General features: G+C 45.4%; 1 protein-coding gene across 7 annotated transcripts in view; it reads right to left on the reverse strand.

Annotated features, from left to right (window-relative positions):
* The window catches only part of LOC143802562 (uncharacterized), a 126,864-nt gene that overhangs the window by 23,874 nt on the left and 76,235 nt on the right, over positions 1-26,755 (reverse strand). Inside the window, exon 1 of one of the 7 annotated variants that reach the window (XM_077281340.1) lies at positions 7,204-7,337. The exons of 5 other annotated variants lie outside the window; for them this stretch is intronic. The gene's annotated coding sequence lies outside the window, so the exon portion shown is untranslated. Of the gene's footprint in view, positions 1-7,199; positions 7,338-26,755 lie in introns of those variants that run through there. One more of the 7 variants, XM_077281339.1, reaches the window with a different exon arrangement.

Genomic DNA, 26,755 nt, shown 5'->3' on the forward strand with positions numbered 1-26,755 from the left:
TGGTATGATAATAAAGCGTTGTTTTTTGCCTCGTTTTTTTTTTTTTTTTTCTTACGGTGTTTACTGAAGGGGTTAACTAGTGGGCCAGTTTTATAGGTCGGGTTGTTACGGACGCGGCGATACTAAATATGTGTACTTTTATTGTTTGGTTTTTTTTTATTTAGATAAAGAAATGTATTTATGGGAATAATATATTTTTTTTTTTTTCATTATTTTGGAATATTTTTTTTTATTTTTTTTTACACATTTGGAAATTTTTTTTTTTACTTTTTTACTTTGCCCCAGGGGGGGACAATACAGATCGGTGATCTGCCAGTTTGCATAGCACTCTGACAGATCACCGATCTGAGAGAAGTGCAGGCTGCTTCACAGTGCCTGCTCTGAGCAGGCTTCTGTGAAGCCACCTCCCTCCCTGCAGGACCCGGATCCGCGTCCATCTTGGATCCGGGTCTGGAGCAGGCAGGGAGGGAGGTAAGACCCTCGCAGCAACGCGATCACATCGCGTTGCTGCGGGGGGCTCAGGGAAGCCCGCAGGGAGCCCCCTCCCTGCGCGATGCTTCCCTGCACCGCCGGCACATCGCGATCATGTTTGATCGCGGTGTGCCGGGGGTTAATGTGCCGGGAGCGGTCCGTGACCGCTCCTGGCACATAGTGCCGGATGTCAGCTGCGATAGGCAGCTGACACCCGGCCGCGATCGGCCGCGCTCCCCCCGTGAGCGCCGCCGATCGCGCTGGACGTACTATCCCGTCGGTGGTCATACGGGCCCACCCCACCTCGACGGGATAGTACGTCCGATGTCAGAAAGGGGTTAAACACTTCTATTTCTCCTGCTTCAGCCCAAACAATTTAACACTTTGTGGGCCGGCTATACTGTCATGAATCCCCAATGGCTAGGGATAGCAAGGGACAAGCAAAGTAATACAAAATATCGGACGAGCTCTAGGGTGATGGAACCTGGGCTGACCGCTGCCCTACGCCTGACAAACGCAACTAGAGATAGCCAGGGAGCGTGCCTACGTTGGTTCTAGACGCCACGCACCAGCCTAAGAGCTAACTAGTACTGCAGAGAAAATAAAGACCTCACTTGCCTCCAGAGGAATGAACCCCAAAAGGTATAGTTGCCCCCCACATGTATTGACGGTGAAATGAGAGGAAGGCACACACATAGAGATGATATATATAGGTTCAGCAAATTGAGGCCCGCTGTAAACTAGAAAGCAGAACGATACAAAAGGGGTCTGAGCGGTCAGCAAAAAACCCTAATCAAAAAACCATCCTGAGATTACAAGAACCCATGTGCCAACTCATGGCACATGGGGAGAACCTCAGTCCACTAGAGCTACCAGCTAGCATAGAGACATAATAAGCAAGCTGGACAAAAAACCAACAACTGAAAATCAGCACTTAGCTTATCCTGAAAGATCTGGGAGCAGGTAGGCAGGAACCAAACAGAGCACATCTGAATACATTGATAGCCGGCAAGGGAATCACAGAAAGGCCAGGTAAAATAGGAAACACCCAGCCTCTGATGGACAGGTGGAAACCAAAGGCCGCAACCCACCAAAGTCACCCAGTACCAGCAGTAACCACCAGAGGGAGCCCACAAACAGAATCCACAACACATGGGGGCGATCAGCCTGTGGCACTGCTGAGGGGTTATGGAAGCCCAGGTTGCTTTGATAGCAGCCTTCAGCTTGTCTGCATTGTTGGGTCTGGTGTCTCATCTTCCGCTTAACAATACCCCATTGATTCTCTATGGGGTTAAGGTCAGGTGAGTTTCCTGGCCAATCAAGCCCAGTGATACTGTTGTTTGTAAACCAGGTATTGCTACTTTTGGCAGTGTGGACAGGTGCCAAGTCCTGCTGGAGAATGACATTTCCATCTCCAAAAAGCTTGTCGGCAGAGGGAAGCATGAAGTGCTCTAACATTTCCTGGTAGACGGCTGCGCTGACTTAGGTCTTGATAAAACACAGTGGACCTACACCAGCAGATGATATGGCTCCCCAAACCATCACTGATTGTGGACACTTCACACTAGACCTTGAAAATCAAGGTCTCAGAGTCTGGAGGAAGAGTGGAGAGGCCACAATCCAAGCTGCTTTAGGTCTAGTGTGAGGTCTCCACAATCAGTGATGGTTTGGGGAGCCATGTCATCTGCTGGTGTAGGTCCACTGTGTTTTTTCATTTTATGTAAGGATGTGTTTCCACATGCATTATGCAACCACCAGGCTTGTTCAAGCTGAACAGCGTAGGTTTATGAGCCTCTGAAGGGACCACCATTCATTTTTAAAGTACCCTAATAAATCGTGGATTTTATACACTCACTGGCCACTTTATTAGGTACACCTGTCCAACTTCTTGTTAACACTTAATTTCTAATCAGCCAATCACATGGCGGCAACTCAGTGCATTTAGGCATGTAGACATGGTCAAGACAATCTCCTGCAGTTCAAACCGAGCATCAGTATGGGGAAGAAAGGTGATTTGAGTGCCTTTGAACGTGGCATGGTTGTTGGTGCCAGAAGGGCTGGTCTGAGTATTTCAGAAACTGCTGATCTACTGGGATTTTCACGCACAACCATCTCTAGGGTTTACAGAGAATGGTCCGAAAAAGAAAAAAAATCCAGTGAGCGGCAGTTCTGTGGGCGGAAATGCCTTGTTGATGCCAGAGGTCAGAGGAGAATGGGCAGACTGGTTCGAGCTGATAGAAAGGCAACAGTGACTCAAATCGCCACCCGTTACAACCAAGGTAGGCCTAAGAGCATCTCTGAACGCACAGTGCATCGAACTTTGAGGCAGATGGGCTACAGCAGCAGAAGACCACACCGGGTACCACTCCTTTCAGCTAAGAACAGGAAACTGAGGCTACAATTTGTACAAGCTCATCGAAATTGGACAGTAGAAGATTGGAAAAACGTTGCTTGGTCTGATGAGTCTCGATTTCTGCTGCGACATTCGGATGGTAGGGTCAGAATTTGGCGTAAACAACATGAAAGCATGGATCCATCCTGCCTTGTATGGAGCATCTTTGGGATGTGCAGCCGACAAATCTGCGGCAACTGTGTGATGCCATCATGTCAATATGGACCAAAATCTCTGAGGAATGCTTCCAGCACCTTGTTGAATCTATGCCACGAAGAATTGAGGCAGTTCTGAAGGCAAAAGGGGGTCCAACCCGTTACTAGCATGGTGTACCTAATAAAGTGGCCGGTGAGTGTATATACTTACCTGCTGCTTCGATTATTATTTTCTTCATTTTTGCTAGTTAAAGTTTAAGAATTGGCCAAGTAAAAGTACAGAAATGGTGTGGAACGACCTGAAAAGAGCAGATCACGGGGAAAAAAAACAACCAATATAAACAGCGTTTAAACTGTTTTGTAAGGAGGAATGGAATAAAATTCCTCTAATTGGATGTACAGGACTAATCAGTAATTACTGGAGACATTTAGATGCAATTATTGCTGCTCAAGGGGTCAGAACAGATACTGAAAGCAGAGGTTCACATACTATTACTACTCACACACATGTGGTATGGGGTCACAGTCTAATACAGCATTCCCCAACTCTAGTCCTCAAGAGCCACCAACAAATCAGGTTTTCAAAATTGTATTAGCCATGGACAGGTGATTGGATTGTCCCTTGGACCAGGCCTGGGTAAAGTGAGGCCTATGGGCCACTTCCTACCCTCTGGCTGTCTCAGTCCGTCCCGCAACAGCCATGGGGCTGAAAACCAGAGGTCCACGGGCCTCACCGTGCCTTCCCGCTGCTCGCTGTCTCCATCTGCACTGATTTCATTGGTGGAGGAGGGGCCTCCGGCCACTTTCTCCACCAATCAGCGTGTGAAACAGCTGACGCGATTACGTGATTTCATCGCTGCGCCCGGTAAACAGAATGAGTGGCAGCACGTGCGCCATGCCAAATCAATATTGATTTGGCATGGCGCACTTGCTGCCACTCATTCTGTTTACCGGGCGCAGCAGTGACTACTCAGCTTACCGTGCAACCAATGCTGTGCACATGGAGCTCTTCTTTCTTGCTCCTTACGCAATTGTACCTGCGTACTAGGATGGTGTAGGGATGGTTGTTTTTCTCCCCCTTCTATGTGTTTTTTCGTGTTACACGTGCATTTTATACTGTTGTCCATTTTTAACATTTATACTAAAAGATTTTTGCTCATATGTATCTTTACTATGTGCTCCTTGTTCTCCTCTTTTTATGTATTTATTTACTGTAGGCATTTGCTCATTTTGCATTTATCTAAGTTTTTGATGGGAAGATGGATGTAATTAAATACAGGGTTGTTGGGGAAAACCTGTTAGAGGCTTGTGCGGGAGAGATGGGGGAACTGACATACTTATTTGTTATTTTATTAAGCAATCATCTTATGTAGAAAGCAAAATACAGAAGCTCAACAGGACAATAATATTCAGAGCACACTGGAAGGTTGATGAATGCCACTCTCTCTCCCCCATGTGTAGTGCAGGGTCTGTCACTCTCTCCCCCATGTGTAGTGCAGGGTCTGTCACTCTCTCTCCTCCATGTGTAGTGCGGGGTCTGTCACTCTCTCTCCTCCATGTGTAGTGCAGGGTCTGTCACTCTCTCTCCCCCATGTGTAGTGCAGGGTCTGTCACTCTCTCTCCCCCATGTGTAGTGCAGGGTCTGTCACTCTCTCTCCCCCATGTGTAGTGCGGGGTCTGTCACTCTCTCTCCTCCATGTGAAGTGCAGGGTCTGTCACTCTCTCTCCTCCATGTGTAGTGCGGGGTCTGTCACTCTCTCTCCCCCATGTGTAGTGCAGGGTCTGTCACTCTCTCTCCTCCATGTGTAGTGCAGGGTCTGTCACTCTCTCTCCTCCATGTGTAGTGCAGGGTCTGTCACTCTCTCTCCTCCATGTGTAGTGCAGGGTCTGTCACTCTCTCTCCCCCATGTGTAATGCAGGGTCTGTCACTCTCTCTCCCCCATGTGTAGTGCGGGGTCTGTCACTCTCTCTCCTCCATGTGTAGTGCAGGGTCTGTCACTCTCTCCCCCATGTGTAGTGCAGGGTCTGTCACTCTCTCCTCCATGTGTAGTGCAGGGTCTGTCACTCTCTCTCCTCCATGTGTAGTGCAGGGTCTGTCACTCTCTCCCCCATGTGTAGTGCAGGGTCTGTCACTCTCTCTCCTCCATGTGTAGTGCAGGGTCTGTCACTCTCTCCCCCATGTGTAGTGCAGGGTCTGTCACTCTCTCTCCTCCATGTGTAGTGCGGGGTCTGTCACTCTCTCTCCCATGTGAAGTGCAGGGTCTGTCACTCTCTCTCCCCCATGTGTAGTGCAGGGTCTGTCACTCTCTCTCCTCCATGTGTAGTGCAGGGTCTGTCACTCTCTCTCCTCCATGTGTAGTGCAGGGTCTGTCACTCTCTCTCCTCCATGTGTAGTGCAGGGTCTGTCACTCTCTCTCCTCCATGTGTAGTGCGGGGTCTGTCACTCTCTCTCCCATGTGAAGTGCAGGGTCTGTCACTCTCTCTCCCCCATGTGTAGTGCAGGGTCTGTCACTCTCTCTCCTCCATGTGTAGTGCAGGGTCTGTCACTCTCTCTCCTCCATGTGTAGTGCAGGGTCTGTCACTCTCTCCCATGTGTAGTGCGGGGTCTGTCACTCTCTCTCCCCCATGTGTAGTGCGGGGTCTGTCACTCTCTCCCCCATGTGTAGTGCAGGGTCTGTCACTCTCTCTCCTCCATGTGTAGTGCAGGGTCTGTCACTCTCTCCTCCATGTGTAGTGCAGGGTCTGTCACTCTCTCTCCTCCATGTGTAGTGCAGGGTCTGTCACTCTCTCTCCTCCATGTGTAGTGCAGGGTCTGTCACTCTCTCTCCTCCATGTGTAGTGCAGGGTCTGTCACTCTCTCCCATGTGTAGTGCGGGGTCTGTCACTCTCTCTCCCCCATGTGTAGTGCGGGGTCTGTCACTCTCTCCCCCATGTGTAGTGCGGGGTCTGTCACTCTCTCTCCTCCATGTGTAGTGCAGGGTCTGTCACTCTCTCTCCTCCATGTGTAGTGCAGGGTCTGTCACTGTCTCTCCTCCATGTGTAGTGCAGGGTCTGTCACTCTCTCCCCCATGTGTAGTGCGGGGTCTGTCACTCTCTCCCCTATGTGTAGTGCAGGGTCTGTCACTCTCTCTCCTCCATGTGTAGTGCAGGGTCTGTCACTCTCTCCCCCATGTGTAGTGCAGGGTCTGTCACTCTCTCTCCTCCATGTGTAGTGCAGGGTCTGTCACTCTCTCTCCTCCATGTGTAGTGCAGGGTCTGTCACTCTCTCTCCTCCATGTGTAGTGCGGGGTCTGTCACTCTCTCTCCTCCATGTGTAGTGCGGGGTCTGTCACTCTCTCTCCCATGTGAAGTGCAGGGTCTGTCACTCTCTCTCCTCCATGTGTAGTGCAGGGTCTGTCACTCTCTCTCCTCCATATGTAGTGCAGGGTCTGTCACTCTCTCTCTCCCCCATGTGTAGTGCGGGGTCTGTCACTCTCTCTCCTCCATGTGTAGTGCGGGGTCTGTCACTCTCTCTCCTCCATGTGTAGTGCAGGGTCTGTCACTCTCTCTCCTCCATGTGTAGTGCAGGGTCTGTCACTCTCTCCCCCATGTGTAGTGCAGGGTCTGTCACTCTCTCTCCTCCATGTGTAGTGCAGGGTCTGTCACTCTCTCTCCTCCATGTGTAGTGCAGGGTCTGTCACTCTCTCTCCTCCATGTGTAGTGCGGGGTCTGTCACTCTCTCCCCCATGTGTAGTGCAGGGTCTGTCACTCTCTCTCCCCCATGTGTAGTGCGGGGTCTGTCACTCTCTCCCCCATGTGTAGTGCAGGGTCTGTCACTCTCTCTCCCCCATGTGTAGTGCGGGGTCTGTCACTCTCTCCCCCATGTGTAGTGCAGGGTCTGTCACTCTCTCTCCCTCATGTGTAGTGCGGGGTCTGTCACTCTCTCCCCCATGTGTAGTGCGGGGTCTGTCACTCTCTCTCCCCCATGTGTAGTGCAGGGTCTGTCACTCTCTCCCCCATGTGTAGTGCGGGGTCTGTCACTCTCTCTCCCCCATGTGTAGTGCAGGGTCTGTCACTCTCTCCCCCATGTGAAGTGCGGGGTCTGTCACTATCTCCTCCATTATTTTCCTATATCTCACAGGATGACGGCTATAAATAGGGCGACTCCCTGTAGATCGGGGTGAGGAGACAACACACAGCACCTACCTCCACCTGCAGAGCGGCCCCGCAGTGTGCGGACAGGACCTGTGTGACGTCACTCATGTGATCAGTCACATGGTCAGGGGCGGAGCTCCAGGGTTCTCTGCAGGACTCTGCTGTGCTGGGTGACAGACTGGCTCCTGGCTCTCCTGGCTCCCAGGTAAAAGCGTCTCAGTGGCCCCTATAACACATACCACTATCCCTAATGCACAGATAAGAAACATACAGGGGCTTCTCACTAAATGAGAAAATCATCAAAAGTTATTGATTTCAGTTCTTCAATACAAAAAGTGAATCTCATATATTCTATAGAGTCATTACACACAGAGTGATCTATTTCACGTGTTTATTTCTGTTAATGTCAATGATTATGGCTTACAGCCAATGAAAACCCAAAAGTCATTATCTCAGTAAATTAGAATACTTTATAACACCAGCTTGAAAAATGATTGTAAAATCCAGAATGTTGTAGAGACCTGAAAATGGCGTCCACTAACATTCACCATCCAACCTGACGGAACTGGAGAGGATCTGCAAGGAAGAATGGCCGAGGATCCCCAAATCCAGGGGTGAAAAACTTACTGCATCATTCCCAAGAAGACTCCTGGCTGTACTCGCTTAAAAGGGGCTTCTACTCAATACTGAGCAAAGGGGCTGAAGACCGTGAGATATTTCAGTTTTTATTTTTTTATACATTTGCAAAAATTTCTACAGTTCTATTTTTTTTTCAGACAAGATGAGGTGCAGAGTGTACATTAATGAGAAAAAAATGAACTTTTTTGAATTTACCAAATGGCTGCAATGAAACAAAGAGTGAAAAATGTAAAGGGGTCTGAATACTTTCTGTACCCACTGTAGGTACACCCTAATAACAAACCTAAGTAGGGACTGTTGATATGGAACAGAAGATTAACATAGAGAATCAGAAAACCAGGTCACATATGACAGAAATAGCCTACACAATAAAGTGCTAGAACATAAATAGTGCTGATGCATAGGAAAGTGACACAGTGCTGACCAGTCAATACAAACCTCTGATCGGACCTGCACACGCCCGATACACGTTTCGCCTTGTCTGAGTATTCAAGTACTCTTGGTTCTGGTCATGTATTCATGTACTTATGGTGGTTATGTTTACGTATTTATGTACTGTTGGAGGTTCTGGCAACATATTCATTTACTGATGGTGGTTCTGATGACAGCCAAGTACTGATGATGGGTCTGTTGATGTATTCATGTACTAATTGTGGTTCTAGTGATGTATTCATGTACTGATAGTGGTTCTGGTGATGTATTTAGTGGTGATATTTCTGGTGCCATATTCATGTACTATTGATGTCTCTGGTGTTCTAATTATACAGTGATGATGATTTTGGCTTCATATTTATGTGCTTATGATGGTTCAGGTGATGAAAACATCACCAGAATCATCATCATTGCATGACTACAGCACCAGAACAACCATCACTACATGAATGTCACTAGAACCAGACTACATAACCAGCTACACCAGAAGTTTTGGGCAAGCTGTACTTGTCGCATGACGGACGCAAAAACCATCAGACATATCCCTTTATTAATAATGGGGGGGGTCTATTTATTTTCCATTAGGGTATTTGCCAAATTGTGGACACCTTAATTGAAACCAAACGGCCCCAATTATAGTTACACTTTATTCGTTTCCATGACTATGCTTGGGTTCTTAATTTCAAATATAAGACGCCAGGGATGAAGATCGCTATTTTTACCACTGTATTTTGTAAATGGTCAGAAAAAAATGATTGTTTCTGTATCTAATTGTGAAATTGCTCCCTGTTTAGTCACATCCCTAAAGTACAACACTTTTTTTGTGAAAATGCTAACAATTCTAGTGGAAGTGGTCATCAGAGTTTGATACCTAACCCATCGGAGAGGAATGGGGGATGTGCATCAGGGGTCCTGTTACCTTAGACTCTGAGTCATTCCTTTGCTTTGGAGTGTGGTATATGTTCATTTTGTTTCTATCTTAGATTTTGTCTGCATTTTCTTGTAGAAGCACTGCATCAAGTTAGTGTCATGCTGTGACAGTCTTCAGTAAGGAAGGGGGGGCCTCAAACTGTCCTTGCAATTGGGACCCTAACTATCCCAGTCCCAGGGGTATCTTCAAAGGAAGAGAGGCCGGAGTTTCCGACCTTATTCCTGTAAATGTCCTAAGCTGGAGGCCTGGGACAGATAAACACATAAGGCCAGGTTCATACTGCGTTTTAGGCGTCCGTTAGACGGACTACGTTACGCCACGGCATAACGCGGTGTAACGCAGTCCGTTAACGCCGCTATTGAGTCCAATGTCGGATGGATCGCTAGCGCACGCCAACAATGGGCATGCGTTAGCAATGTGCCGTCACTGAGTGACGGATCCTGGGACGCGGGCTGCAGCGTTTCCGGGTCCGTCACTGCTAGCGCAGATAGAGCATCTGCTAGCTCTATCTGTGCTAGCGCGATGTCGTGTCGGCACTTGTGTTAACAGCAGGCCGGTAATGCATGTGTTGAACGGGCTGCTGTTAACTCAATGTGAACCTAGCCTTAGACAAACAGGGATAACAAAAAAGCAACTTACTTACAAAAACACTCACATAGGGTAGGGAGGTATATAGGAAAGGATAGGCAGGTACTAACCAAATGAGAATAGAAATAAGTACACCCAAAACAGCATACAACAATCTCCAATAGCGACACAATCTCCAGTACAGCACAGCATCTCAAGGAGCAAGGAAGCAGAGCTTTCACTGGCAAGACAGAGAGGGTGTAGCCAGGTTTTATAGGGAGAGGTAATGACCAGATCAGAAGCAGCTGAAATGTAGCTGCATGTTTCTGACCAGCATAGAGAGGGACATTAACCTCTTCAGCACCAAAGGAAACCAAATTCATTTAATATGGGATTCAAACACACAGGTTAAGAGGAAGATCTGCGATTTACAATACGTAGTAATTGTCTAACCCCAGATCTTCCAGGTTGGCATTACACACTCCTGACAGTTGGGTATTAACTAGGTTCCCTGACCGGTGAGTATCTCCCTGGGAAATCCTATACATACATTTATCAGGATATCAGACACCTTGTCGGCCCTAATGGATGACAGAGCTGTGGCTTCCAGGTACCGAGTAGCATAATCTACCGCCGTTAGGATGAATCGCTTCCCAAAACTGCTGAAATCACAAAAAAAGCTGAGGAGAAAAAGGTAGCGCAAGAATATGGTCTTATCTGGTTGATAAGTAACAGAAATCGTATCGATATAGGATTATCTGATCCAGGATTGTATGGCTGCTGCGGATCCACGGGTGATTTCACCAATAAAATAAAACATGGAAAGTTTGTGGTCCATATCCACGCTGCCGGCTTGTGAAGAATCACCAAACGCCAGATGTGTTATAAAAATAACGATTTCTCTTTTTTTTTCTACGCGTTTCGAAGTGTAACCCAGTTGTTCAGGAACTAAAAAAACATAATCTATCACATGGTTTTTAACTTCCTGAAGAAGTGGGTTACACTTCGAAACGCTTAGAAAAAAAACAAACAACGTTATTTTTATAATACTTCTGGCATTTAACATTTCTTCACAAGCCAGCAGTGCGGATATGGACTACAAACTGTCTATGATTTATTTATTCCCAGAACTACTGGGCATGGCCACAGGCAAAATAATATCTCAAGCAATTCTCTGGAATGGTATCACTGATGGGGTAGAGGTGGCTATCTTGGGCAGAGGTTATGATTTCTCCACCATTTGGCACATATTATAAGACCACATTTTGGGTTAATAAAAATTGTGAAAACCGTTCAAAGGGAAACAAACAACTGTGTTTCCATAAGGCATTTCAACGGGGTTTGGGGGGTCATCTGCACCATACTGAGATACCGACTGTCCCAGATCACCACCTGATAAGACATTGGTGTGAATCTTCTCCGAAAACCCCACTTCCTTTAATCGCCTTCCTTTACCCCAGTCACCATAAACTACCTGTGTCATCAGCGTAGCAGGGTTGATTCTTAAAGGGATTTTTCAGGGATTATATCCTTACAAGAAACAAATTCCGGTTGGACTACAGTAATCTCAGCACTGGTGTTCCTAACCCCAACATAAACTTATGAATCCATGATGGTTGTCAGTTATTTCGTTATTCTGTGCAATATACAGTCATGGCTGAAAGTGTTGGCACCCTTGAAATTGTTCCAGAAAATGAAGTATTTCTCCCAGAAAATTATTGCAATTACCCATGTTTTGTTATACACAGGTTTATTTCCTTTGTGTTTGTTGGAACGACACAAAAAAACTGGGAAAAAAGGCAAATTGGACATAATTTCACACAAAACCCCCAAAATGGGCCTGACAAAATTGTTGACACCCTCAACCTAATATTCAGTTGCACCCTTTGTAATAAATAACTGCAATCAATCGCTTCCTATAACCATCACCAAGCTTCTTACACCTCTCAGCTGGAGTTTTGGACGACTCTTCTTTTGCAGACTGCTCCAGGTCTCTCAAATGTGAAGGCGTCTTCTCCCGACAGCAATTTTAAGATCTCTCCATGGGTGAGCATGGGGACTTAGATCGGGACTCACTGCTGCCACTTCAGAACTCTCCAGCACTTTGTTTCCATCCATTTCTGGGGTAGTCTTGAAGTATGTTTGAGGCCATGGTTATGCTGGAAAACCTAGGACATAAAGCCTACTTTCTGACACTGGGCACTACATTGCCACCCAAAATCCTTTGGCAATCTTCAGATTTTATGATGCCTTGCACACAGGCAAGGCACCCAGTGCCAAAGGTAGCAAAACAACCCCAAAATATCTTTGAACCTCCACCTTATTTGACTGTAGGTACTGTGTCAATGCTTTGTAGTTGTCATTCCTTTTTCAGTAAACAGTAGAATTATGCGCTCTACTAAAAAGCTATATCTTAGTCTCATCTGTCCACAAGACACTTTCCCAGAAGGATTTTGGTTATTCACGTACATTTTGGCAAACAGCAGTCCAGCCCTTTTATGTCTCTGTGTCAGCAGTGGGGTCCTCCTGGGTATCCTGCCATAGCGTTTCATTTCATTCAAATGTCGACGGATAATTCACACTGACACTGATGCATCCTGAGTCCGCAGGGCAGCTTGAATTTCCTTGGAACTTGATTGGGGCTTATCCACCATACGGACCATCTTACGTTGCAACTTTTCATCAATTTTTCTGCCATCCTCTTCCAGGGAGATTAGCTATAGTGTCATAGGTTGTAAACTTCTTGATTATGTTGAGCACAGTAAAGGGACATCAAGATCTCTGGAGATGGATTTGTAACCTTGAGATTGTTGATATTGTTCAACAATTTTGGTTCTCAAGTCCTCAGACAGTTCTCTTTCTGTTCTCCATGCTTAGTGTGTCACACACAGACACACAATGCAAAAATTGAGTCAACTTCTCCCTTATTTATCTGATTTCAGGTGTGATTTCCATATTGCCCACACCTGTTACTTGCCACAGGTGAGTTTGAACGAGAACATGCTTGAAACAAAGTTGGTTACCCAAAATTTTGGAAAGGTGACAACAATTTTGTCAGGCCCATTTTGGGGGTTTTGTGAGAAATTATGTTCAATTGCCCTTTTTTTCCTCTGTTTTTTTAGAGTTGTTCAATACACACAAAGGAAATAAGTGTATAACAAAACTTATTTAATTGCAATAATATTCTGGGAGAAGTACTTCATTTTTTTGGAACAAATTCAAGGGTGCCAACACTTTCGGCCATGACTGTATTTCTGCAGGTCATGTCTTATAATATTCTCAAAAACTTTGCAGATAATGTCAGACTTACCGAATGGTAGTTGCTTGTATTCACCTTCTCACCTGTCTTAAATATCAGTACTAAGTCAGCCGTCCTCCTATCCTCTGGCAACGATCCTGTTACAAGAAGAGATAGTGAAGAGCCACTGAAAAGAGAAGAAAAGGAGTCAGAGATATGGGAGGTGGAAAAAAGAAATGTCCATGAAAAATTGGAAATAAATGGGAGTCAAAAGTCCAAAGCGGTGGGATGCAGCCATATACAGTTAAGTCCATACATGTTTGGACAGACAACATTTTTCTAATTTTGGTTATAGACATTACCACAATGAATTTTAAACAAAACAATTCAGATGCAGTTGAAGTTCAGACTTTCAGCTTTCATTTGAGGGTATCCACAGTAAAATTGGATGAAGGGTTTAGGAGTTTCAGCTCCTTAACATGTGCCACCCTCTTTTTAAAGGGACCAAAAGTAATTGGACAATTGACTCCAAGGCTATTTCATGGACAGGTGTGGGCAATCCCTGAGTTATGTCATTCTCAATTAAGCAGATAGAAGGCCTGGAGTTGATTTGAGGTGCGGTGCTTGCATTTGGAAGGTTTTGCTGTGAAGTAAACATGCGGTCAAAGGAGCTCTCCATGCAGGTGAAACAAGCCATCCTTAACCCCGTAATCCCATGACGTAGTATCCCATCGAGGTGACCTGGAACTTAATTCCCAGGGACGGGATAGTACATCATAGCGATCGGCTGTGCTCACGGGGGGAGCACGGCCGATCGCGGCCGGGTGTCAGCTGACTATCGCAGCTGACATCCGTCACTATGTGCCAGGAGCGGTCATGGACCGCCCCCGGCACATTAACCCCCGGCACACTGCGATCAAACAGCATCGCGTAGGGAGGGGGCTCCCTGCGGGCTTCCCTGAGACCCTTGGTACAAGGCAATGTAAACCTAACAAAACTTGCAAAACTAACCTTGACCCAACTGCTATGCCCAGCTACCACCCCATATCACTGCTCCCGTTTGCTTCAAAACTCCTTGAGCAGCATGTCCATGCTCAAATTTCCTCCCACCTCTCTCCTTGACAACCTCCAATCTGGCTTCCGCCCCCACCACTCCACCGAAACTGCCCTGACAAAAATTACTAATGACTTACAGCCAAAGCTAACAGACAGTTCTCCATCCTCCTCCTTCTTGACCTGTCCTCTGCTTTCGACACAGTCAATCACTGCCTACTGCTACAGATTCTTTCTTCCCTTGGCATCAAAGACCTTGCCCTGTCCTGGATTGCCTCATACCTTTCCGACCGCACATTTAGCGTTTCCCACTCACACACTACCTCCCCATCCCGCCCTCTCTCTGTTGGAGTCCCTCAAGGCTCTGTCCTAGGGCCCCTACTTTTTTCCATCTACACCCTTGGCCTAGGGCAACTCATAAAGTCCCATGGCTTCCAGTACCACCTGTATGCGGACGACACTCAGATCTACCTCTCTGGCTTAGATGTCGCCTCTCTTCTGTCCAGAATCCCAGAGCGTCTGTCAGCCATATCCTCCTTCTTCACCTCTCGCTTCCTAAAACTCAATGTAGACAAATCCGAACTCATCATCTTTCCCCCATCTCACGTATCCCCCCTACCTGATCTATTATGGTAAACGGCATCACGCTCTCTCCTGCACCTGAAATCCGCTGCCTCGGGGTAACTCTCGACTCTGCCTTGTCCTTCAAACCGCACGTTCAAACTCTTGCCACCTCCTGTCGCCTCCATCTCAAAAATATTGCCAGAATCCATCCCTTCCTCTCCCCACAATCTACTAAGACTCTTGTGCATGCCCTCATCATCTCCCGCCTCGACTACTGCAACACCCTCCTCTGTGGCCTCCCCGCTAACTCTGTCATCAACTCTGCTGCCCGGCTAATCCACCTCACTCCTCGCTACTCCCCCGCTTCTCCCCTCTGCAAATCCCTCCACTGGCTCCCAATTCCCCAACGAATCCAGTTCAAACTACTAACACTGATCTACAAAGCCATCCACAACCTGTCCCCTCCCTATATCTCTGAACTAATCTTCCAATACCTACCCTCACGTAATCTCCGATCCTCCCAAGACCTCCTACTCTCCTCCACACTTATTCGTTCCTCACACAACCGCCTCCAAGATTTCTTCTGTCTTCTTCTTCTATCCCTCATCCTCTGGAATTCCATGCCTCAACACGTCCGATTATCCACCACCCTCGGATCCTTCAGACGGAACCTGAAAACCCATCTCTTCAAGAAAGCCTACAGCCTGCAATAACCATTCTGCAGCCTCACCATCGCCAAAATCGCCGCCTCGCCATCGCCAGAGCCGCTGCCTCGCCCCCTACCTTCGGCCTCTTCCCCACTATCCCATAGAATGTAGGGTCCTCTCCCCTCTGTACCAGTCTGTCACTGTAAACTTGTTTACTGTAAACGATATCTATAACCCTGTATGTAACCCCTTTCTCATGTACAGCACCATGGAATTAATGGTGCTATATAAATAAATAATAATGTGCTCACCTTGTACCGAGCGTCTCCTCCCTGCAGGCCCTAGATCCAAAATGGCCACGGGGCTGCATTCGGGTCCTGCAGGGAGGTGGCTTACCAAGCGCCTGCTCAGAGCAGGCGCTGGCAAGCCTGCAGCAGTGCACGTCAGATCGCCGATCTGACACAGTGCTCTGCAAAGTGTCAGATCAGCGATCCGACCTTATAACATGATGCCCCCCCCCCCCGGGGCAATGTTATAAAGTTAAAAAAAAAATATTTAGATGTGTAAAAAAAAAAATCCTAAATAGAGAAAAAAAATATAGTTATATGAAAAAGTTTGGGCACCCCTATTAATCTTAATGTTTTATAAAAATTGTTTTTTTTTGCAACAGCTATTTCAGTTTCATATATCTAATAACTGTTGGACACAGTAATGTTTCTGCCTTGAAATGAGGTTTATTGTACAGAAAATGTGCAATCTGCATTCAAACAAAATTTGACAGGTGCATAAGTATGGGCACCCTTATCATTTTCTTGTTTTAAATACTCCTACCTACTTTTTACTGACTTACTAAAGCACTTTTTTTGGTTTTGTAACCTCATTGAGCTTTGAACTTCATAGCCAGGTGTATGCAATCATGAGAAAAGCTACTTAAAGTGGCCACTTGCAAGTTGTTCTCCTGTTTGAATCTCCTCTGAAGAGTGGCATCATGGGCTCCTCAAAACAACTGTCAAATGATCTGAAAACAAAGATTATTCAACATAGTTGTTCAGGGGAAGGATACAAAAAGCTGTCTCAGAGATTTAACCTGTCAATTTCCACTGTGAGGAACATAGTAAGGAAACGGAAGAACACAGGTACAGTTCTTGTTAAGGCCAGAAGTGGCAGGCCAAGAAAAACATCAGAAAGGCAGAGAAGAATGGTGAGATCAGTCAAGGACAATTCTCAGACCACCTCCAGAGAGCTGCAGCATCAACTTGCTGCAGATGGTGTCACTGTGCATCAGTCAACTATACAACGCACTTTGCACAAGGAGAAGCTGTATGGGAGAGTGATGCGAAAGAAGCCGTTTCTGCAAGCACGCCACAAACAGTCAGCTGAGGTATGCAAAAGCACATTTGGAGAAGCCAATTTCTTTTTGGAAGAAGGTCCTGTGGACTGATGAAACCAAGATTGAGTTGTTTGGTCATACAAAAAGGCGTTATGCATAGCGGCAAAAAAACACAGCATTCCAAGAAAAACACTTGCTACCCACAGTAAAATTTGGTGGAGGTTCCATCGTGCTTTGCGGCTGTGTGCCCAATGCCAGCACCGGGAATCTTGTTAAAGTTGAGGGACGCATGGATTCCTATCAGTATCAGCAGATTCTTGACAATAATGTTCATGAATCAGTGACAAAAATTGAAGTTAAGCAGGGGATGGATCTTTCAGCAAGACAATGATCCAAAACACCGCTCCAAATCTACTGAGGCATTCATGCAGAGGAACAATTACACTGTTCTGGAATGGCCATCCCAGTCCCCAGACCTGAATATCATTGAACATCTGTGGGATCATTTGAAGAGGGCTGTCCATGCTCAGCGACCATCAAACTTAACTGAACTGGAATTGTTTTGTAAAGAGGAATGGTCAAAAATACCTTCATCCAGGATCCAGGAACTCATTAAAAGCTACAGGAAGCGACTAGAGGCTGTTATTTTTGCTAAAGGAGGATCTACTAAATATTAATGTCACTTTTCTGGTGAGGTGCCCATACTTATGCACCTGTCAAATTTTGTTTGAATGCAGATTGCACATTTTCTGTTAGTACAATAAACCTCATTTCAAGGCAGAAACATTACTGTGTCCAACAGTTATTAGATATATGAAACTGAAATAGCTGTTGCAAAAAAAACAATTTTTATAAAACATTAAGCTTAAGATTAATAGGGGTGCCCAAACTTATTCATATAACTGTATATTGTTCCCATAAATACATTTCTTATCTAAATAAAAAAAACAATACAAGTACACATATTTAGTATCGCCGCGTCCGTAACAACCCGACCTATAAAACTGTCCCACTAGTTAACCCCTTCAGTGAACACCGTAAAAAAAAGAGGCAAAAAACGCTTTATTATCACACCGCCGAAAAAAAAGTGGAATAGCACGCGATCAAAAAGACGGATATAAATAACCATGGTACCGCTGAAAACGTCATCTGGTCCCGCAAAAAATGAGATGCCATACAGCATCATCAGTGAAAAAATAAAAAAGTTATAGTCCTCAGAATAAAGCGATGCAAAAATAATTATTTTTTCTATAAAATAATTTTTATCGTATAAAAACGCCAAAACATAAAAAATGATATAAATGAGGTATCGCTGTAATCGTACTGACCCGAAGAATAAAACTGCTTTATTCATTTTACCAAACGCGGAACGGTATAAACGCCCCCCCCCCACACCACCCATAAGAAATTCATGATTAGCTGTTTTTTTGGTTATACTGCCTCACAAAAATCGGATTAAAAAGAGATCAAAAAATGTAAAAAAATGCCCAAAAATGTGACCAATAAAAACGTCAACTCATCCCGAAAGAAACAAGACCTCACATGACTCTGTGGACCAAAATATGGAAAAATTATAGCTCTCAAAATATGGTAAGGCAAAAAAATATTTTTTGCAATAAAGTGTCTTTTAGTGTGTGACGGCTGCCAATCATAAAAATCCACTAAACATCCCGCTATAAAAGTAAATCAAACCCCCCTTCATCACCCCCTTAGTTAGGGAAAAATAAAAAAATTAAAAAAATGTATTTATTTCCATTTTCCCATTAGGGTTAGGGCTAGGGTTTGGATTACATTTACGGTTGGGATTAGGGGTGTGTTGGAGTTGGGGCTAGGGGTGTGGTTGTGATTAGGGTTAGGGGTGTGTTTGGGTTAGGGTTTCAGTTAGAATTGGGGGGTTTCCACTGTTTAGGCACATCAGGGGCTCTCCAAACGCGACATGGCGTCCGATCTCAATTCCAGTCAATTCTGCGTTGAAAAAGTAAAACTGTGCTCCTTCCCTTCCGAGCTCTCCCGTGCGCCCAAACAGGGGTTTACCCCAACATATAGGGTATCAGTGTACTCAGGACAGATTGGACAACTTCTGGGGTCCAATTTCTCGTTACCCTTGGGAAAATAAAAATTTGTGAGGCAAAAAAACATTTTTGTAGGAAAAAAGATTTTTTATTTTCACAGCTCTGCGTTATTAACTGTAGTGAAACACTTGGGGGGTTCAAAGTTCTCACAACTCATCTAGATAAGTTCCTTGGGGGGTCTAGTTTCCAATATGGGGTCACCTGTGGGGGGTCTACTTTCCAAAATGGTGTCACTTGTGGGGGGTTTCAATGTTTAGGCACATCAGGGGCTCTCCAAACGCAACATAGCGTCCCATCTCAATTCCAGCCAATTTTGCATTGAAAAGTCAAACGGCGCTTCTTCCCTTCCGAGCTCTGCCATGCACCCAGACAGTGGTTTACCTCCACATATGGGGTATCAGCGTACTCAGGACAAATTGCAAAACAACGTTTGGGGTACAATTTCTTCTGGTAACCTTGGGAAAATAAAAAATTGGGGCGAAAAGTTCATTTTTGTGAAAAAATATTTTTTATTTTTACGGCTCTACATTATAAACTTCTGTGAAGCACTTGGTGGGTCAAAGTGCTCACCACACATCTAGATAAGTTCCTTAGGGGGTCTACTTTCCAAAATGGTGTCACTTGTGGGGGGTTTCAATGTTTAGGCACATTAGTGGCCCTCCAAACGCAACATGGCGTCCCATCTCAATTCCAGCCAATTTTGCATTGAAAAGTCAAATGGCGCTCTTTCCCTTCCGAGCTCTGCCATGAGCCCAAACAGTGGTTTACCCCCACATATGGGGTATCGGGCTACTCAGGACAAATTGTACAACAACTTTTGGGGTCCATTTTCTCCTGTTACCCTTGGTAAAATAAAACAAATTGGAGCTGAAGTAAATTTTTTGTGAAAAAAAATGAAATGTTCATTTTTTTAAAAACATTCCAAAAATTCCTGTGAAGCACCAGAAGGGTTAATAAACTTCTTGAATGTGGTTTTGAGCACCTTTAGGGGTGCAGTTTTTAGAATTATGTCACACTTGGTTATTTTCTATCATATAGACCCCTCAAAATGACTTCAAATGTGATGTGCTCCCTAAAAAAAAATGGCGTTGTAAAAATGAAAAATTGCTGGTCAACTTTTAACCCTTATAACTCCCTAACAAAAAAAATATTGTTTCCAAAATTGTGCTGATGTAAAGTAGACATGTGGGAAATGTTACTTATTAAGTATTTTGTGTGATATATCTCTGTGATTTAAGGGTATAAAAATTCAAAGTTGGAAAATTGCGAAATTTTAAAATTTTTTGCCAAATTTCCATTTTTTTCACAAATAAACGCAGGTAATATCAAAGAAATTTTACCACTATCATGAAGTACAATATGTGTCGAGAAAACAGTGTCAGAATCACTGGGATCCGTTGAAGCGTTACAGAGTTATAACCTCAAAGGCACAGTGGTCAAAATTGTAAAAATTGGCCCGGTCATTAACGTGCAAACCACCCTCGGGGCTTAAGGGGTTAAAAGCTGCGAAAACAGAAAAAAAATCAGAGAAATTGCTACAATATTAGGAGTGGCAAAATCTACAGTTTGGTACATCCTGAGAAAGAAAGGAAGCACTGGTGAACTCATCAATGCAAAAAGACCTGGGCGCCCACGGAAGACAACAGTGGTGGATGATCTCAGAATAATCTCCATTGTGAAGAGAAACCCCTTCACAACAGCCAACCAAGTGACCAACACTCTCCAGGAGGTCGGCGTATCAATATCCAAATCTACCATAAAGAGAAGACTGCATGAAAGTAACTATAGAGGGTTCACTGCACGGTGCAAGCCACTCATAAGTGTAAAGAATAAAAAGGCTAGACTGGACTTTGCTGAAAAACATCTAAAAAAGCCGGCACAGTTCTGGAAGAACATTCTTTGGGCAGATGAAACCAAGATGAACCTCTACCAGAATGATGGAAAGAGAAAAGTCTGGCGAAGGCGTGGTACAGCTCATGATCCAAAGTATACCACATCATCAGTAAAACCCGGCGGGGGCAGTGTGATGGCTTGGGCATGCATGGCTGCCAGTGGCACTGGGTCACTAGTGTTTATGGATGATGTGACACAGGAATGAATTCTGAGGTCTTCAGAGCCGCCATACTGTGTGCTCAGATCCAGCCAAATGCAGCCAAACTGATTGGTCGTCGTTTCATACTACAGAAGGACAATGACCCAAAACATAAAGCCAAAGCAACCCAAGAGTTTATTAAAGCAAAGAAGTGGAATATTCTTGAATGGCCAAGTCAGTCACCTGATCTCAATGCAATTGAGCAGCATTTCACTTGTTAAAGACTAAACTTCAGACAGAAAGGCCCACAAACAAACAGCAACTGAAAACCATCGCAGTGAAGGCCTGGCCGAGCATCAAAAAGGAGGAAACACAGCGTCTGGTGATGTCCATGAGTTCAAGACTTCAGGCAGTCATTGCCAACAAAGGGTTTTCAACCAAGTATTAGAAATGAACATTTTATTTATAATTATTTAATCTGTCCAATTACTTTTGGTCCCTTTAAAAACAGGGTGGCACATGTTAAGGAGCTGAAACTCTTAAACCCTTCATCCAATTTTACCCTCAAATGAAAGCTGAAAGTCTGAACTTCAACTGCATCTGAATTGTTTTGTTTAAAATTCATTGTGGTAATGTCTATAACCAAAATTAGAAAAATGTTGTCTCGGTCTAAATATATATGGACGTAACTGTAGCTCGATCTCCAGGTAACCGATGCAGACTGTGCCTGGAGATTTGATGCAAATAATACAAAAAATAAAAAATCTAGTAACAAACCAAAATAATAAATCAAATACTCTAGAGTATGCTGCTGCTGTCTGGAGTATTTGATATTTTACTCCTCGCCACGACAGCACCCCACTGGAGAGAGGGATCCGCCCCGCAGGAACAGGAAACCTATTGAGAAATAAAAGGGGGCGGTCCGCCTCTCCTCCTCAGTTTAGGTTTCCTGTTCCTGCGGGAACGACATGACTTCTTCAAGGAAACATACCTGGGCTAGCATGCCGCCTGCGCGGTATCCGTGAGAACTGCAGGGGCTGCGGCTCAGAAGCAGCGTCGGGGGCGTTCCGTTAGACGGCTCCCTCCTCGTCTGAAGGAGAACGCAGACGGCCGGGTCCGGGGAGGGCCGCCCGGCATCATCTGCGGTGGCGGTACGGCTGGAGGTAGGAGAACGGCTGCACTCCTAGTGCGGTCCGACGTGAATCCCGGGCCGCACATACGCCGGCCGCCGCAATACAGGCTACCCCGGAAATGAATGATGGACTTCCGGGGCACCTAGGCCGGATCTAGGGCGGGGGAGCCGGCGCCGATCTGCGCATGCGCAAAAAAAAAAAAGAGAAGTTTGGGCGCACTATTTAAACCACACACAAACGATAAAACGGCGATGCAGAGATGTCATCCCCAGGTGCCATGGACCCCACAGCTGGAGATCCAGTACCCCCCGCCAAAGATCACGCCAAAGGATCCTCGGAGACCGCTCGTAAAAGTGACGGTTCCAGAACAGGATCTCGGCCTTCTGATTCGGTATTATTTGCTTCACTGGGTGAGTTTGTGAACTCTGCCTATTAAGCTGACGCTGTCTCCCTACTTCTCTCTTTTTCTCTCTACTTATTACGCTTAGGGCAAAAAGCGACAAAAAACGAAACACAAGGAATGTGCCTTGTGTAGCCAGCCCCTTCCAGATTCATACCCCAAAAAACTGTGCAAGGACTGTTTTAAGGAAACAACACAGGGAGCAGCAGTGTTCATTACGGATTTACGGGCCATTATTAGGGAGGAATTAAAAAATATGACCCAGGACAAACCACGTAGTACTAAGTCCAAAACACCGACACTCGTGTCAGACTCCGACAGTGACCAACCTGTTCTGTCAGACGCCTCCCTGTCATCATGTTCAGCATCATCATCCTCATCAGAGATCGAGGGACGCTCATGTTTTCCCTTAGACAGTGTGGACAACTTGGTAAAATCAATCCGAAATACCATGGGGTGTGAGGAGACAAAGGGTGTGCAAACCGCGCAAGATATAATGTTCGCGGGTTTAGCAGAGAGAAAGAGATGTTTTCCAGTTATACCGGCAGTGAAAACATTAATTAAAAGAGAGTGGGAGAAGCAGGATCAGAGAAGCTTTCTACCCTCAGCGTCAAAACGAAAATATCCGTTTAGTGACGAGGAGCTTCTTACATGGACCAAAGTCCCTAAGGTCGACGCAGCTGTAGCCTCTACCTCTAAACAATCCACTCTACCTGTGGAGGATGCGGGACTACTGGTCGATCCTTTGGATCGTAAGGCCGAGTCATCCCTTAAACGGTCTTGGGAAGCGGCTACAGGAGTATTCAAGCCTGCAGTAGCCAGCACTTGCGCTGCCCGGTCAATGATCATCTGGATTGATCAATTAGACCAGCAAATCGAAAATAAAAGCTCAAGAGAAAAACTACGAGCAGCCATCCCCTTAATACGAGGAGCAGCGGCCTTTATGGCAGACGCTTCCGCCGACTCACTCCGTTTAGCAGCAACATCTGCAGGCCTTTTGAATAACGCAAGAAGAACTCTATGGATGAAAAGTTGGAAAGGGGACGCGCAATCTAAATCCAAAATATGCGCAATCCCATGTGAGGGTGAGTACCTCTTTGGTAAGACCTTAGATGAGATACTCAAAAAGGCAAAGGACAGGAAGAAAGCTTTTCCTGATTCCTCTATTCCCTTTTACAGGAGAGCCTTTAAGAGGAGGCCGTTTGGCAAAAGGAGGCAAACGGATAGGTCTACAACATGGACCGCTAAGGACGACAAGCAGAGAGGTACCATGTTTAGAAGACCCAACCCCCCCAAAAGACAACAAATACTGAGGATATACCAGTTGGGGGCAGACTGAAATTTTTCACCACTCAATGGGAGAAAATAACATCTAGCTCGTGGGTTTTAAATATCATCCGAGATGGAATTAAACTAAAATTCTCTCGTGTTCCCCACGAGTCTTATATTATAACATCTCTCAGTTCGCCTATACAGCAACAGGCTCTAGAGCTTGAAATTCAAACCCTAGTATCAAAACAGGTCCTAGTCCAAGTGCCGGTGGGACAGGAGGGTAGGGGATTCTACTCTCCCCTATTCCTAATTTCTAAGCCCGACGGTTCTTTCAGGACAATCATAAACCTTAAAAAACTCAATTCATTTATTGAAAACTATACATTTAAAATGGAATCCATTAGGTCCACCATAAAGCTCCTCTTCCCAAATTGTATGATGGGGGGCAATGATCTAAAGGATGCTTACTATCATCTCCCTATTCATGACAGATACCAAAAATTCCTCAGAATGGCGGTAAAAATCAACAACGAGGTTCGTCACTTCCAGTATGCGGCCTTACCCTTCGGCCTCTCAACAGCGCCGAGGATCTTCACCAAGATAATGCTAGAGGTGATGGCATACCTTCGCCAGGAGACTTTGATTGTGCCCTATCTGGATGACTTTTTGGTAATAGGAAATTCAGTTACTCAATGTACTGATCGTTTAGCTCACGCAATTTCCTCTCTACAGGACCTGGGCTGGATAATCAATACCGACAAATCCAGATTCACTCCGCTTTCCCGTCAGGCGTTCTTGGGGTTCCAGTTAGACTCCATATCTCAAAAGTGTCTTCTGCCACAGATAAAGATTCTACTGATCAGACACAAAGTCCTAGCCGCAATAAATAATCCACGTATATCCCTAAGACAAGCTATGTCGTTATTAGGGTCTCTTATCTCTTGTATACCTGCAGTAAGATGGGCTCAACACCATACTCGAACACTACAACATCAAATTTTGCAAGAGGACAGACGGTTATTTGGTCACCTAAATGCAAAAATAACCTTATCTCAGGAGGTTTTAACTTCCTTAGAGTGGTGGCTAGACTCAAACCATTTGATGAGTGGGGTTCCATGGGTAATAACGCCATCTCATACCATAACCACTGATGCCAGTCCTCATGGATGGGGCGCTCATATGGGGAATGATTATTGCCAGGGGTCATGGAGCATGGAGGAAAGCTGCAGCTCCTCTAACTTTAAAGAACTAAATACTGTAAAATACGCCTTATACCATTTCCTCCCACAGCTTCGGGGGAAGGACGTCAGAGTCCTGTCCGACAACACCACCACAGTGGCGTATCTAAACCGTCAAGGAGGTACACGATCAGAGACTCTGATCTCTTCTGCTACAGAAATCTTAAACCTAGCAGAAAGTCACCTAACATCCCTTACTGCGCTGCACATAAGAGGAGCAAGCAATCAGCAGGCGGACTTTTTAAGTCGACACACCCTGAGACAAGGAGAGTGGTGCCTAAACCAGAAAATTTTTCTGGACATATCTCTTTGGGGCCGTCCTCAGATAGATCTCTTCGCCACAAGAAGAAACAGGAAAGTCCGGAGATTTGCCTCCTTGTCTCCAGCGGATCATCCGGACATTCTGGACGCTCTCCAAGCCCCTTGGCAGTTCAGTCTCGCATACGTGTTTCCTCCGATCATATTGCTACCTCAAGTCATACGCAAAATCAGAGAAGGAGCGAGAATTGTACTGATAGCTCCATTCTGGCCCAAGAGACCATGGTTCTCATGGCTACAGACCATGTCGGTCTCAGATCCTTGGGTCCTCCCCTCAACACCCAACCTTCTCTTCCAGGGTCCGTTTTTCCACCCGCAGGTGGACAATCTCCACCTGACGGCCTGGAATTTGAGAGGCAGATGCTAAGATCGAGAGGATTCTTGGGGGGGTTGATTGATACACTTCTCCAGAGTAGAAAACCCTCCACCACAAGAATTTATACGAGAATATGGAAAAAATTTTTACAATCCCATACATCTACCAACACATCAGAAATTCCGATACAATCTATCCTGGAATTTCTTCAATAAGGGAGAGAACTAGGTTTAACTGTAAACACCTTAAAGGTTCATGTATCAGCATTAGGAGCCCTCTATGGCCATAACATTGCGGGGGATAGATGGGTATCCAGATTTATTACAGCCTGCGAAAGAATAAATCCAGTCAACATACCTAGGATTCCTCCCTGGGATTTAAATTTAGTTTTACAAGCCCTAACAGACTCTCCATTCGAGCCAATAGACTCAATACCCATTAAATGTCTATCACTAAAAACGGCCCTCTTGGTAGCACTGACTTCAGCTAGGAGAATCAGTGACATCCAAGCACTCTCTATAGATCCACCTTTTTTGTTAACCTTTCAGGATAAGTTAATTCTTAAACCAGACCCTTCCTACCTTCCCAAAGTAGCAAAAAAATTCCATAGGTCACAAGAAATAATCTTGCCCACTTTCTTCAGTAATCCCTCCACTCCGGAAGAACAGAAATATCACACTCTAGACGTTAAAAGAGTAGTGTTAAAATACATTGAAAGGACCAGCAGCTGGCGACAGTGTAGGGCTCTGTTTATTTCCTTCCAGGGTCACAAGAAGGGTCATGGAGTAACAAAAAGCACCTTATCCCGGTGGATCAGAGTCTATCAGATTGGCTTATTCCGCGAGGAAAGAAAACCCTCCGGAAGGCATAACAGCACACTCTACCAGAGCGATGGCATCCTCCTGGGCAGAGAGGGGAGACGTCCCGATTGAAACTATATGTAAGGCGGCAACTTGGTCAAATCCTTCTACATTTTATAACCACTATAGGCTAGACCTATCGTCAACTTCTGACCTAGACTTTGGCAGGACTGTCCTCAGCACGGTGGTCCCCTCCCTAGGTGATGGTCTCTGAAAGATCTCCAGTGGGGTGCTGTCGTGGCGAGGAGTAAAAAGCCGGATTACTCACCGGTAATGCTCTTTTAGTGAGTCCACGACAGCACCCTCTTACATCCCTCCCTAGATTAATATAATACATACTATTGAGTAAAATCCTTTTAATCATAAGCAAATAAGTTTGGAAAATGAAATAAATGATATTTGCCTAATACTGGCGGTCCTCCGGGTACTCTGAAATCAAAACTGAGGAGGAGAGGCGGACCGCCCCCTTTTATTTCTTAATAGGTTTCCTGTTCCTGCGGGGCGGATCCCTCTCTCCAGTGGGGTGCTGTCGTGGACTCACTAAAAGAGCATTACCGGTGA

The sequence above is a fragment of the Ranitomeya variabilis genome, chromosome 1, assembly GCF_051348905.1.
Source record: "Ranitomeya variabilis isolate aRanVar5 chromosome 1, aRanVar5.hap1, whole genome shotgun sequence".
NCBI classification, from domain to species: domain Eukaryota; kingdom Metazoa; phylum Chordata; class Amphibia; order Anura; family Dendrobatidae; genus Ranitomeya; species Ranitomeya variabilis.